General features: G+C 53.2%; 1 protein-coding gene across 1 annotated transcript in view; it reads right to left on the bottom strand.

Annotated features, from left to right (window-relative positions):
• The window catches only part of LOC144111919 (uncharacterized), a 67,858-nt gene extending 55,212 nt beyond the window's left edge, over positions 1-12,646 (bottom strand). The window contains exon 1 of the mRNA XM_077645006.1: positions 12,453-12,646. The gene's annotated coding sequence lies outside the window, so the exon portion shown is untranslated. The remainder of the gene's footprint in view (positions 1-12,452) is intronic.
• Between the last annotated feature and the right edge of the window lie 324 nt (positions 12,647-12,970).

Below are 12,970 nucleotides of genomic sequence, written 5' to 3'. Positions count from 1 at the left end.
GACGACCTCGCGACCGCTGCACACCAACTACCTGCCAGCGATCTGCCCCTTGCGCTGGAGGACGTGCGTGCGGCCATCCATGACCATCTCCGAAAGCTGCACCCCGACCCAAGCATTGCGGGGGGTGAGCGCATCGACAGAGTCACCGGCTGTCGCGCACTTACACGGCCACATCGCGCAATGATCCTCCGCGCGCTTATTGGCTGCGTGTGGCCCGGGGAACGACGGTTGCGTCACGGAATCGCGACGAGTGATGTGTGTGACGGATGCGGTGCAGTGGAAACACTAGAACACATGCTGCTTCACTGTGCCGCGTTCGCCGATGCTCGTCGCGATATTCTCGCGGCCTATAGGGCGCAGGGCATACTACCAGACTCCATCAAGACGCTATTGTGGGCGCAGGGCATTGCGCGCACTCGTGAGCGAACTTTGGTTAGCCTCTGTTCATTCCTCGAACACACGGGCTTGACGTCCCGCCTGTTCTCCGTCAGGTAGTTACACGCAGTGACCGAACGCTCCGCGAGTTCTACCTTGAACGATTAATAACTGGGCGCTCCTTTCCAGTGCTAACCAACACAGTGCTGTGCGCATGTGTGATTTAATTCCTCTAAAATGAACTAATCACACGCACAACCTCGACACATTTCTTATTGTGTAAAGAGTTTGTACATATTGTCACGTAGTGGTGACGGCAGTCGAAGCAGCGATGAAGACGGACGAAAGGATCTTCTAAAAGAACTTTTTATTGGGCTGACTTGCACCCAAAATGGACTGAATCACTGGGCGGCGGCGAAGTGACAAGCGTGCTCGGCGGTCGTCGAACAGAATGCCGGCCGCTGTCTGCCGTGCTCAATTTAAAGCTGATAGCGAACTTTCGAGATAAAGAGCGCAAAGTTACTAGAACATTCCGGAACAACGTAGAATCAGCTCTGCCTGGCTGCGATCAATCGAGATAAATCTGGTCGCGTCCTGCGTCGCAAACAAAGCGATAAAGTGATGTGGCGGCAGATTTGAAAAACGAACACACTGCAAATATTCGCGGCATTACTGCCCTCTCAAAGAAGCATCGACCAGATGCATTAAAACAAATAATGCGACTAGTAAGGAAAAAAAACGGATCTTGCGAAAATAGAGCATGGAAATGCAGCGGCCTTTAGCGCGCATAATACGGCTTCAGACGGACTACATGGACAACTTCTGGTCGTACGCGGCGTCGCTGGGATGCTGTCATTGCGTCAGGGATGACTCCATAATCCAGTTCACCCAGCCGACGAAGAACCTTGTACGGGCCGAAATAGCGTCTCAAAAGCTTTTCACTCAATCCACGGCGGCGAATGGGCGTCCACACCCAGACTTGGTCTCCTGGCTTGTATTCCGCGTTGCGTCTTCGTAGGTTGTAGCGTCTGGCGTCGGACCGCTGCTGATCTTTGATCCGTAATCGGGCAAGCCTTCGAGCTTCTTCTGCGCGTTGAAGGTAGGCGGCAACGTCGACGTTCTCTTCTTCTGTAACGTTGGGCAGCATGGCGTCTAGCGTGGTCGTGGCCTCCCTGTCATGGACGAGCCTAAAAGGCGTCATCTGGGTGGTCTCCTGCACTGCGGTGTTGTAGGCGAAAACGACGTAAGGCAGGATGACATCCCAGGTTTTGTGTTCGGCATCGACATACATAGCGAGCATATCGGCGATGGTTTTGTTCAGGCGCTCGGTCAGTCCGTTGGTCTGCGGATGGTATGCAGTTATCCTCCGGTGGCTGGTTTGGCTGTACCGCAGGATGGCTTGCGTTAGTTCCGCCGTGAATGCAGTTCCTCTTTCCGTGGTGAGCGCATCGGGGGCTCTGTGTCGAAGAAGAATGCACTCCACGAAAAATTTGGCGACTTCTACTGCTGTTCCGTTCGGTAGGGCTATCCCCTCGCCGTAGCGGGCCAGGTAGTCGGTCGCTATGATGATCCACTTATTTCCAGATGTTGACGTTCGAAAAGGGCCAAGCAAGTCCATGGCGATCTGCTGAAAGGGCCTTGAGGCAGGTTCAATGGGGCTCAGAAATCCTGCTGGTCGTGTGAGAGGAGGCTTTCGTCGCTGACAATCTCGGCAGGTTTTCACATAGTGTGCGACATCGGCAGACAGTCGGAGCCAGTAATACTTGTCTTGAATGCGGCGGAGGGTGCGAGTAATCCCGAGATGTCTAGCGGTCGGCTCGTCGTGTGAAGCCTGTAGAACTTCTTCGCGGAGACAAGTAGGTACAACAAGGAGGTAGGCTGTTTTGTTCGCTGTAAAGTTCTTCTTCACAAGGACCTCATTCTGCACACAGAAGGAAGACAGTCCTCGCTTGAATGAAGCGGGGGGTGAAGAAACCTTGCCTTCCAGGTACTCGATGAGAGCCTCTTAGGTCGGGGTCCGAGCGTTGCTGCTGAGCAAAAGAGCTGGGGCTGATGGGTCCCAGGAAGGCGTCCTCATCGTCGTCCGGCGGCGGTGCATCTACAGGGGCTCGTGAGAGGCAATCGGCATCAGAGTGCTTGCGTCCGGACTTGCAAACGACGGTGACGTCAAACTCGTGGAGACGCAGACTCCATCGAGCGAGTCGGCCAGAGGGGTCCTTCAAATTGGCAAGCCAGCAGAGCGCGTGGTGGTCGCTGACCTCCTTGAACTGCCGTCCGTAGAGATAGGGGCGGAATTTTGACGTAGCCCAGATGATGGCAAGGCACTCCTTCTCAGTTGTCGAATAGTTAGCCTCGGCCTTGGAAAGGGAACGGCTAGCGTATGCGATGACTTTTTCCAGCCTGTCACTTTTTTGAACGAGGACGGCGCCTAGTCACACGCTGCTTGCGTCGGTATGAACTTCAGTATCGGCGTTTTCATCAAAATGCGCAAGGATCGGTGGGGACTGTGATCAACGCTGAAGTTCCTTGAAGGCTTCTGATTGCGGCGCGTCTGCCTTCGTCAGTTGGGTCAGGGGCACGGCGATGCGCGAAAAGTTTTTCACAAATCGTCGTTAGTATGCGCACAGTCCGAGAAATCTGCGCACTGCTTTCTTATCGGCCGGCGGTGGAAACTGTTCAATAGCATCTGTTTTCTGCTGGCCTGGGCGTACTCCTTCCTTGCTAACGATGTGGCCTATAAACTGCAGCTCTTCTTAAGCAAAGTGGAATTTTTCTGCTTTCAACGTTAGGCCAGACGACTTGATTGCGTCTAGTACTGTTCGAAGTCTTTTGAGGTGCTCTTCAAAGTTTGAGGCGAAGACAACAACGTCATCTAAATATACCAGACAAATTTGCCACTTCAGGCCTGCCAGCACTGCATCCATTACTCGCTGAAACGTCGCTGGTGCGGAACAGAGACCAAATGGCATCACCTTGAATTCAAACAGCCCATCCGGAGTGATGAATGCTGTCTTTTCGCGATCTCTTTCGTCGACCTCAATTTGCCAGTAGCCGCTATTGAGGTCCATCGATGAGAAATATTTGGCATTGCAGAGGCGGTCCAGTGTGTCGTCGATGCGGGGGAGGGGGTAGACGTCCTTCTTTGTTATGTTGTTCAAGCGGCGGTAATCCACGCAGAATCGAAGTCAGCCGTCTTTCTTTCTCACTAGAACAACCGGTGCCGCCCATGGGCTGTTTGAAGGCTGGATGACGTCGTCGCGAAGCATTTCTTCGACTTGGTCCCGGATGGCTTGTCGTTCTCGCGGGGACACACGGTAGGGGCTTTGACGGAGAGGTCGAGCGTGTTGATCCGTTATGATGCGATGCTTGGCAATTGGCGTCTGTCGCACCTTCGGCGATGTCGAAAAACACTCGCTGTAGCTTTGAAGCAGATTGCGGATCTGGTCTTGTCTGTTCCGGTGCAGGGCTGGGTTGATGTCCAAAGTGGGCGCGTTCTCTTGGTCAGGCGAATCTTCTGCGAAGGGGTCGGAGAGGGCGGAGGAGTCTCGTACGTCAGATATTTCGTCGAAGAAAGCAATCGCCGTTCCTCTGTTAATGTGCCGGTATTCTTCGCTGAAGTTAGTCAGCAGTACTTCGGCCTGGCCATTGCGTAAATGTGCGATGCCTCTTGCGATGCTGATTCCTCGGTCTAGGAGCAACTGCATGTTGCCCTCGATGATGGCTTCAGCGTTAATGGCTTTCGCGGCGCCTACGGTCAGGATAACGCTTGATCGGGGTAGGACGCTCACTTCTTCCTCCAGGACACTCAGGGCAACGTGATTTTCCCGAGTTTCCATCGAAGCGTTGGCTTCGTCCGTCGAAAGCGTGATCAGCTTGCATCGCAGGCCGATGATCGCCTGATGCTCATTAAGGAAATCCATACCCAAGATCACTTCGCGGGAGCATTGCGGTAGCACAACAAAGGTCGCAGGATAGGTATGTCCTTTGACAGTCACTCGCGCTGTGCATCGTCCTGATGGCGTAATGAGGTGTCCCCCTGCGGTGCGAATTTGTGGGCCGTCCCAAGCCGTTGTGACTTTTCTCAGCTGCGCAGCGAATGTTCCATTCATCACCGAGTAATCGGCTCCTGTGTCGACTAGAGCGGTAACGTTCCGGCCGTCGATAGTCACTTTTAAGTCAGAGGTCCTGGCTCTTGCATTGCACGTCGCTCTTGGCGTCGGGTCACGGCTTCGTCGCGTATGCGAGTCGCGGGTGGGGCGTATGGTCGAAGCTCTTCTGGGTGGCGGCGTCGTTTTCAAGGCAGCCTGCGTCGTGGTCGGGGTTCTCATTGTGTGCGGCATCGGTGCAGCGAGTGTCGGTTCTTCATGTGGCGTCGCGGGTGCAGCGTCTTCATGGGGCGTGGTCGGTGGAGGATCTTCGGCGTTTCGCTCTTTAGCAACCTCACCTACAGAGGTTGCTGCCTTCAGTTTCCCCTACGGGGGCTGGGAGATCTTCCTCGTACCGCGGCTGCGTAGCTGCGGCATGCCGACGCAAAGCGCGAGGTTGACGGCAATGGTGAGCACGAAAAGCGGTTTGGCGTGTACTCTTCTCGAAGCAGGTACTCGTCGATTTCCTGCGGGCGTTGCCCGAAGCGTGGTCGTGGGGCGTTAATGGCAAATCCTCGAAGACCGATACGTCGGTACGGGCAGTGACGAAGATATGGCCGGCCTCACCGCAATGGAATCACAACGGCCGGTTGTCGGAAGTCCTCCAGGCGTCGCATTTCCTGGGGCGTCGGTCATAGGCTGGGCAGGCGGGGGCTGGGAGGCGGCGTTGTGGTACAAGTGGCTCATCTCGGGGAGGACGTGGGGGTTGTCGTTGGGGCTGGGCAGTTCTTACTGCAGCGGCGTAGGTCATGACCCGGGGTTCTGTGGCCGTCGGGTGCCAAGTGCTTGTTGCACTTCTTCCCGTACCACGTCCATCAGAGTCGCTGCTTGTGCGCTGTGGGGAGGATGGCAGTAATCGGCGTAGCTCCTCTCTGACGATTTCGCGGATAACTTCCCGCAAGCTGTCGCTGGTGGTGGCCGGCGTGTCCGAAAGGATTGCACCGGCAGAGGAAGGACGATTGTACTGCCGAGCTCGGACGTCGAGGGTCTTCTCAATCGTGCATGCTTCTTGCATGAATTCCTCGACTGTTTTTGGCGGGTGGCGGACGAGGCATGCAAAGAGTTGTTCTTTTACGCCGCGCATTAAAAACTGAACTTTCTTTTCCTCGGTCATCCCGGGGTCGGCGCGGCGAAATAGGCGCTTCATCTCCTCGACGTAACCGCGGACGGGCTCATTCGGAAGCTGGATCCTGGACTCGAGGAGTCGTTCGGCTCTTTCTTTCCTCACGACACTGGTGAATACCTTCAATAGTTCTCTCTTGAATAACACCCATGTCGTAAGGGACGACTCGTAGTTTTTGTACCACGTGCGTGCGGAGCCATCCAATGAGAAGAACAGGTGTCCAATTTTTGCCGCATCATCCCACCCGTTGAATGACGCCACGCGCTCAAATTGATCCAACCATTCTTCAGGGTCTTCGCCTAGGGATCCATTGAAAGTTGGCGGCACCCGCGGCTGCTGCAGTATGATCGGTGTCGACATTTTCGGCGAGGTTGCGGTGCTCGTAGCCGCGTATTTTCGCTGTCTTGTGCGGTCCGGCAGTTTTCCGAACTCAGGCTCCTCTCCCTGGAGACGTCGGCTGGCTCGTCCTCGGGTGCGAAGCGCTCAGGGCTGGCTTCACGACTAGAAGGGAGCGTCCGGAACATGGAAGGCTATCCAGCACCTCCGCCAAATGTCACGTAGTGGTGACGGCAGTCGAAGCAGCGATGAAGACGGACGAAAGGGTCTTCTAAAAGAACTGTTTATTGGGCCGACTTGCACCCAAAATGGACTGAATCACTCGGCGGCGGCGAAGCGACAAGCGTGCTCGGCGGTCGTCGAACTGAATGCCGGCTGCTGTCGGCCGTGCTCAATTTAAAGCTGATAGCGAACTTTCGAGATAAAGAGCGCAAAGTTACTAGAACATTCCGGAACAACGTAGAATCAGCTCTGCCTGGCTGCGATCAATCGAGATAAATCTAGTCGCGTCATGCGTCGCAAACAAAGCGATAAAGTGATGTGGCGGCAGATTTGAAAAACGAACACACTGCAAATATTCGCGGCAATATTACTTCTCCCCCTAACCTCTCTTCCTCTCCCCTCACCTGTTTTATTTCATTTCTCCATTCTGCCTGCTATCGTTTATTTCCGCTGCCCCAGCTCAGGTGCTTCAGTATCGATGGCAGATGCCGGGGCTAGCAAAAATGTTTTCCTTCCTTTTTGCTATTATTTTTAATAAAACCACTACCACCACCACCACCACGCCGGTGCACTTTCGTGCGTTCAGCGGAACGGTAGGTGTGATCCATGCGACGCCTGCCGTGGAGACCCACACCGCGGACCGTGGCCGCAATAATTGGTTGTGGTGGAAAGGAAACGGCGCAGCATCTGTCTGATATATCGTTGGGCACCTGAACCACGCCGTAAGGGGAGCGATAAAGGAGAGAGTGAAAGAAGAAAGGAAGAAATAGGTGCCGTAGTGGAGGGCTCCGGAATAATTTCGACCACCTGAGGATCATTAACGTGCACTGACATCTCGCACAGGACACGGCGCCTTAGCGTTTTGCTTCTATAAAAACGCAGCCGCCGCGGTCGGGTTCGAACCCGGGAACTCCAGGTGAGTAGCCGAGCGCCCTGGCCACTGATCCATCGTTAAATTAAATTAAATAAAATAAAAACAATGAAATTAAGGTTTATATTAAATAAATAAAAAAACTTAAATTGGTTTTCAGGAAAGGAAATGGCGCAGTACCTCTCTCACATGTCGGCGGACACCTGAAGCGCGCCATAAGGGAGGAGGAGAAGGAGAAGGAGGAGGTAAACTTTAATAAAGAAAAGAAAGAGATAAAGGAAGGACTCCGGAAGAAAGAGGCGCCGTAGTGGAGGGCTCCTCGCGCATGCGCAGCATGGCTCTCCAGGAATTACGTGAAACTGCGCAGTCTCGGCCAGAGTTGCGCACGATACAGGAGGAGGAAAAGGAGGATAAACTTTATTTTAATCCACCAAGGTAGCAGTTGGTTTGGAGTTATAGCCTCACTAAGTGGCCATGAGTCCGTGGCGTTCGGCGACTTCTAGGGCTCTTGTGACAACCCGGATATATGTGTCCGAGTAGGAACTGAGCAATGCGGCCTCCCGCTGGTCTAGATTCGAGAGCTGAAAACCTCGCGGAGGGGAGACCTGAAGGCAAGCCCAGAGTATGTGGAATAGAGTGGCATGTTGGCTACATAGTTGACAGGAGGGAGAGTAGAGTCCAGGGTATATGCGGGCATATATCGCGGGGGGCTGGGGAAGGAGTTCGGTTGGAGTTGCCTCCACGCAACCTCTTGGGGCTTGATTAGAGAAATATGTGCGGGGGCATATAGAAGTCTACCTAAGCGGTAGTGCATGGTCATGTCATGAAATGTAACCATACGATCTCTCGCCGCACGCAGGACGGGCGACACCACATCGCGGTCGACGAATCCACGGACATGATTTCGGGCCACCTTGTTCCCTGTCTGGGATGAGAGCTCAGTTACCCAGATCAAATGGATCGGGCGGATTTGGTCCTTGGTGGAGCAGAGGAGAGATAGGGTGGTGGGGGAGACCCGACCTTTGGTGAAATTGCGAATCGCATATTTAGAGTCGCTGAAGATAATTCCTGCAGAAGTGGAGACCATCGCCATGGCTATGGCCGCCTCCTCGGATTCTTCAGATGATCTAAACGGAATGGAGCACGCAACCAAAGGCCGTCCACAGTAGTTTACAAGCGCGAGCAAAAAAACATCGCGATCGGAGTATTCGACAGCGTCGACGTAGACCGCTGTCTGATCTGTTAAATACTCTTTATGCAGAGACTTCGCCCTGTCCTTGCGGCGAACGGCATGATACCCTGGGTGCATGTTTCTCGGTAGAGGTGTAACGATAAGGTTGCTGCGGATATGGGACGAAAGCTGGGCCTTGTCGGCGAAGGTCGTTTCCAAGCTTATTCCAAGCTTGTCGAGTATGTGACGTCCCGTGGAGATGTGGTTGAGACGCTCCTAGTGAGAGGTGAGATGAGCTTTCGAGAGCTCTGTAACAGTGTTGTAGACCCCTAATGACACTAGTTTATACGTGAGGGTCCGGTGGAGGAGATGGAGAGCAGCCTTGTATGCCTTGTATGGCGCCCGTCCTGTTGTGTTCGTGCCTCTTTGTCTTTGTCGTTTTAGCGCCGTCCTAACTTCTTTCAAGATATGAACCAACTAGCCCAAATCAAAGTACTTCTGTCTAATAAGGCAGTCAACGCGGTTTCGTTCCTGGCAGCTAAGGTAGAGGTAAGGGACGGTATATGCCAGGCGACTGATAACAAACGCCTGAACAAAACATCGTAAGTCCATCTCTCGCATGCCTTTATGTTTATTAGCAATGCGACGAATTAGAAGAATGGTCTGCGAGACAGAGGCTATGAGTTTAGCCAGAATGTCGGGGTTTTTCTGATTGCTCTGGATGAGAAGCCCCAATAACCTAATGGCGGATACTTCGCGTATGGGCTGGCCACTAGCAGTAATGCAGATGGGAGGATGGCCGTGGATGCCGGGTTGACCTCGAAAGAGCAGCTCGGACTGCTGTGGTGAGCAAGAGAGTTCGGCTCCGGCTACGTGGCGCTCAATGACATCCACCGCTTGTTGAAGTGGGGATTCAACCTCAGCATCGTTGCCTGTTGAAACCCAGAGGGTGATATCTTCTGCGTATAAGGTGTGGGATAGCAGGGGGATAGCGTCTAATGTTGAAGGTAGCATGAGCAAGGCGACATTGAAAAGAAAGGGGGAGAGAACGGATCCTTCGGGGGTGTCATTGCTAACGAAGGCTATATGGTAAGAGGGAAGAGAGCCAAAGCTAATTTCAGCTTTACAACGAGAGAGGAAGGTGCGTATATACTCGTAGGTACGGTGACCAAGATTAATAGGAAAAGGTTAGCGAGACTAGAATCGTATGGTTTAACTCGCATAGTGGGGAGGGCGGCCGGTGCGTCTACCCTAGCTTCAAGACCTGTGACACGTGTTTGGAGTTGCTGCATGAGGGTGTTAATTCGATTTTCGATTTGCTGCTGCATTTGTTGGTGGAACTGGTGCATTTGCTGTTGGATTTATCGGGAGAACTCAGCACATTTCGCTACGAGCTGAGGATCAATTTTAGCCCCTAATTTGTGTTCTAGACGAGCCCCACATTCCTCGAGGTCATCAAAATTAACGTATCTTTCTGAGCGGCAGATAGCTTTCCGCTTAGAGGGAGGACTCGAGGTAGTATCTTTGGGTTGCGAGGGAGTAGATGTGGGCGCCTGAGGCGAGGTGGTGGAAACAGGTCGAACGGGTAGAGTAGAATTTATTTGAGATGGTGGATCGGATCCAAACAGTGGACGCTTTAAAGAAGCGTTCTCTTGTTGTCGTCTATGGTTGCCAGCTTTAACGGTGTTATCTTGTCGCGGAGGGTATGCTGTTCTGAATCGCGAGACTGAGACTGCTGAGAGTGAGCAGCCGCGACTGCCCGGCTCACCTGAATTTTCGTGAAGAACTCTCGGTGAGAGACAACCTGGAGTCCAGGGGTGGGAAGGACCTGGAGGGATTCCGGCTGGAGCGCCGGTAAGAGGAGGAGGAGTGGTCGGAATCCATTTTGGCCGAAGGAAGGATGGAAGGAAGGAAAGAAGGAAGGAAAACGTTTATTGAGCTCTAGAGAGAGATTACCCGCCGCGGTGGCTCAGTGGTTAGGGCGCTCGACTACTGATCCGGAGTTCCCGGGTTCGAACCCGACCGCGGCGGCTGCGTTTTTATGGAGGAAAAACGCTAAGGCGCCCGTGCGCTGTGCGATGTCAGTGCACGTTAAAGATCCCCAGGTGGTCGAAATTATTCCGGAGCCCTCCACTACGGCACCCCTTTCTTCATTTCTTCTTTCACTCCCTCCCTTATCCCTTCCCTTACGGCGCGGTTCAGGTGTCCAACGATATATGAGACAGATACTGCGCCATTTCCTTTCCCCAAAAAACCAATTATAATTATATAGCTCTAGAGAGTAGGTGAGCAATTTGGCGGAGTCAGGTGTGTCGTCCGTCTTCTTAGCAATGGTCGTCTGCCCCTAATCCAGGGCTCCGCTTGATGCCGCTGCCAGCTGTGCTCGCCGGATTAGGTGTTCCCCGCCCCTTAGCGTCGTGTCCGGGATCGGGAACGACGGGAGGTGGGGGCACTGTCTTAGTTCGCAGCGTGTAGCTGGCGTTGCAGTACGACAGCAGACACATTGTAGCGGCGTTTGCACTTGGAGGAAGCAGTCTGGTGAGGCACAGAACAAACTAAAAAAGGGGGTTGCATTTATGGGCCTCGTCATGGTCGCGAGCTCCGCAGTGAGGAGACTTGGAGTGCATAGGAGACGGGCAAGCGTCGTCTCGGTGTCCCGTTTTTCGACAGTTAAGGCAGGCTTCCACTTTGTTGTTGAAGATGTAGCGGTGCACAGCACTGCTGGCGTAGGAGATATGGCGGGGGAACTTGATCCCTGCGAAAGTGATGAGAATAGATTCGGTCTTGCCTAAACGGCGGGCGGAGAGAATCCAGTGTTCTCGATTTTGGGGCATCAGTAGTCTATGATTTCCTTCTGTGTCTGATCCACGTATTGATGGTGAATGATACCTCGGGCGTATGCGCCTGGTGGGGCAAAAGAGGCGGCAACAGTGTAGCTTGTCGAACGCAGGTTGATTGGTTGGAGCTTCGCATAAGTGATGGCGCGGTCCCGGTTCGGGGTGCTAAAGGTGAGGGTGTTGTGAACGAAATTCACCCGATGGCTGTCGTCTGCAGTGTCGGATTAGGTCAAATGAAGGCTTGAGATGATCGCTCTGCGAAGACAGTTCTGTCCCAGGCACGCAGACTGACCCCCGCGCGAGGACGAATGATGACTTAAAAGTCTTCAAGAGGAAGACGTGGCAGTGACGCAGCGTGGCGAGGCAGCTTACGTGTTGAGGAGGGAGATGGCTGTTGGGACGCGGAATGCTGTGCGGACGCGGAAGGTGACGCCGTCAGCGGTGTCTTGGGAGTGCGTTTTGAAGATGATGGAGTGGCGAAGCCTCGTTCATATCAGTGGTCTACGTAGGTCCAGTTTGTGGGTATATACTGTTCAGGAGCTAGATCCTCCCCTTCACGGTGACGACGTCCACGTTTGGAGAAGCAGTGGGCCCGGATGCGAAGCGGAGCCTATCGCCAGCGGCGGTAGGCTTAGAGAGGCTTGCCTTGGGCTCGGTGGAAACAAGCGTCCATGTGCGCCACAGAAACAGAGTGCCGGAGTCGAAAATGGGCTGGGAAGGTGCCGGGCACTTTCTTGAACTTCGGGAGACACAATAAAATTCAGCGGAATATAAAAAGTTGGTGAAAATCAGAAAAATGGCCGGAGCCCATACGCACACACCTCTGCACACCAAGCCAGGAACGCCGACCCTCCGGCTCACGCAAGAAAAACACGGAGCCCAGGCGCGATGCGTCCGCTCGCTCCGCCGGACGCGGGCGTTCCCAAGGTAAAATAATGCAGATGGGATATTGTTTATGTGTCCTAATGCGAGTTACGAGCTTCACAATAGCGGGTTAGCTTTTAGTTGTTATGACGTTGGTAGACGGAGACATTCAACTTTCTAATTATTGCGTGTCCACGCGAAATAGCGTTGACTTTTTTCTTTCACTTGCTGCCGCAGGTTCATATCATGGACTCCTAGGAATCTGCTTGCATGCAACAGGTTGACGGTAAAATAGTCTAAACGCGAGTCAGAAAATCAAAACGGCCGCATGTGTCAGGAGACTTCTACTGTTTTGTGCAACCTGTGTCAGCGGGAGCTGTTGCACGCAAGTCGTAACTGTGGATTAAAATTCTTGGTAAACGAATACGGAGCAATTCGAAGGTGCTCGGCTGTAAGTGGAACTGAAAGGACGCGAAGCAGATGAGCTGGGAAGAGCTGCAGTACTTACACGTGGTGTCCTCAGAATTTCCTCCTAGGTAGTCTGATCTCGCCTGGTCCTTCACGTGAAATGAGCACTTCACGACGCTTACAAGCCGCTAGAGTGCGTAAATGCTTTGGAGTGGGTGGGCACTAGTGCTAATGCGCACGGCTCGAATGCGCCACACTCCTGGGACTGCTAGGTTACGCCCATGCCACTTTGAGTTTCATGTGTCGCCACCTAGTAAAGTCCGCGTGAACCGAAAGGTGACGCTGCATGTGTGCTTTTCTTAATTGCACTATTTCTGAAAGTCCTCTGAAAATCCTCTGAAAAATTCTCTGAAAATCCAGCATGAAGTCCAGCATGAAATTCTTCAAGGCAACATAAAGCCAGCCTAAACGTCGATTTTGTTTAGTCATCACATATACAAAAAGAAAGAAGCTGAGTGGGTGAGCTGAAGTTGTCAAGGCAGGCGTAGTAATTTCTTGTTTTTTTTTGTGTGCACCACTGCGCAATCTTCGACGTCGGTGGCGGCGGCCCACATCAAT

The sequence above is a fragment of the Amblyomma americanum genome, unplaced genomic scaffold (assembly GCF_052857255.1).
Source record: "Amblyomma americanum isolate KBUSLIRL-KWMA unplaced genomic scaffold, ASM5285725v1 scaffold_13, whole genome shotgun sequence".
NCBI classification, from domain to species: Eukaryota; Metazoa; Arthropoda; class Arachnida; order Ixodida; family Ixodidae; genus Amblyomma; species Amblyomma americanum.
Note: the sequence above shows the minus strand (reverse complement) of the source record. Positions and strands in the feature narration are given on the sequence as shown.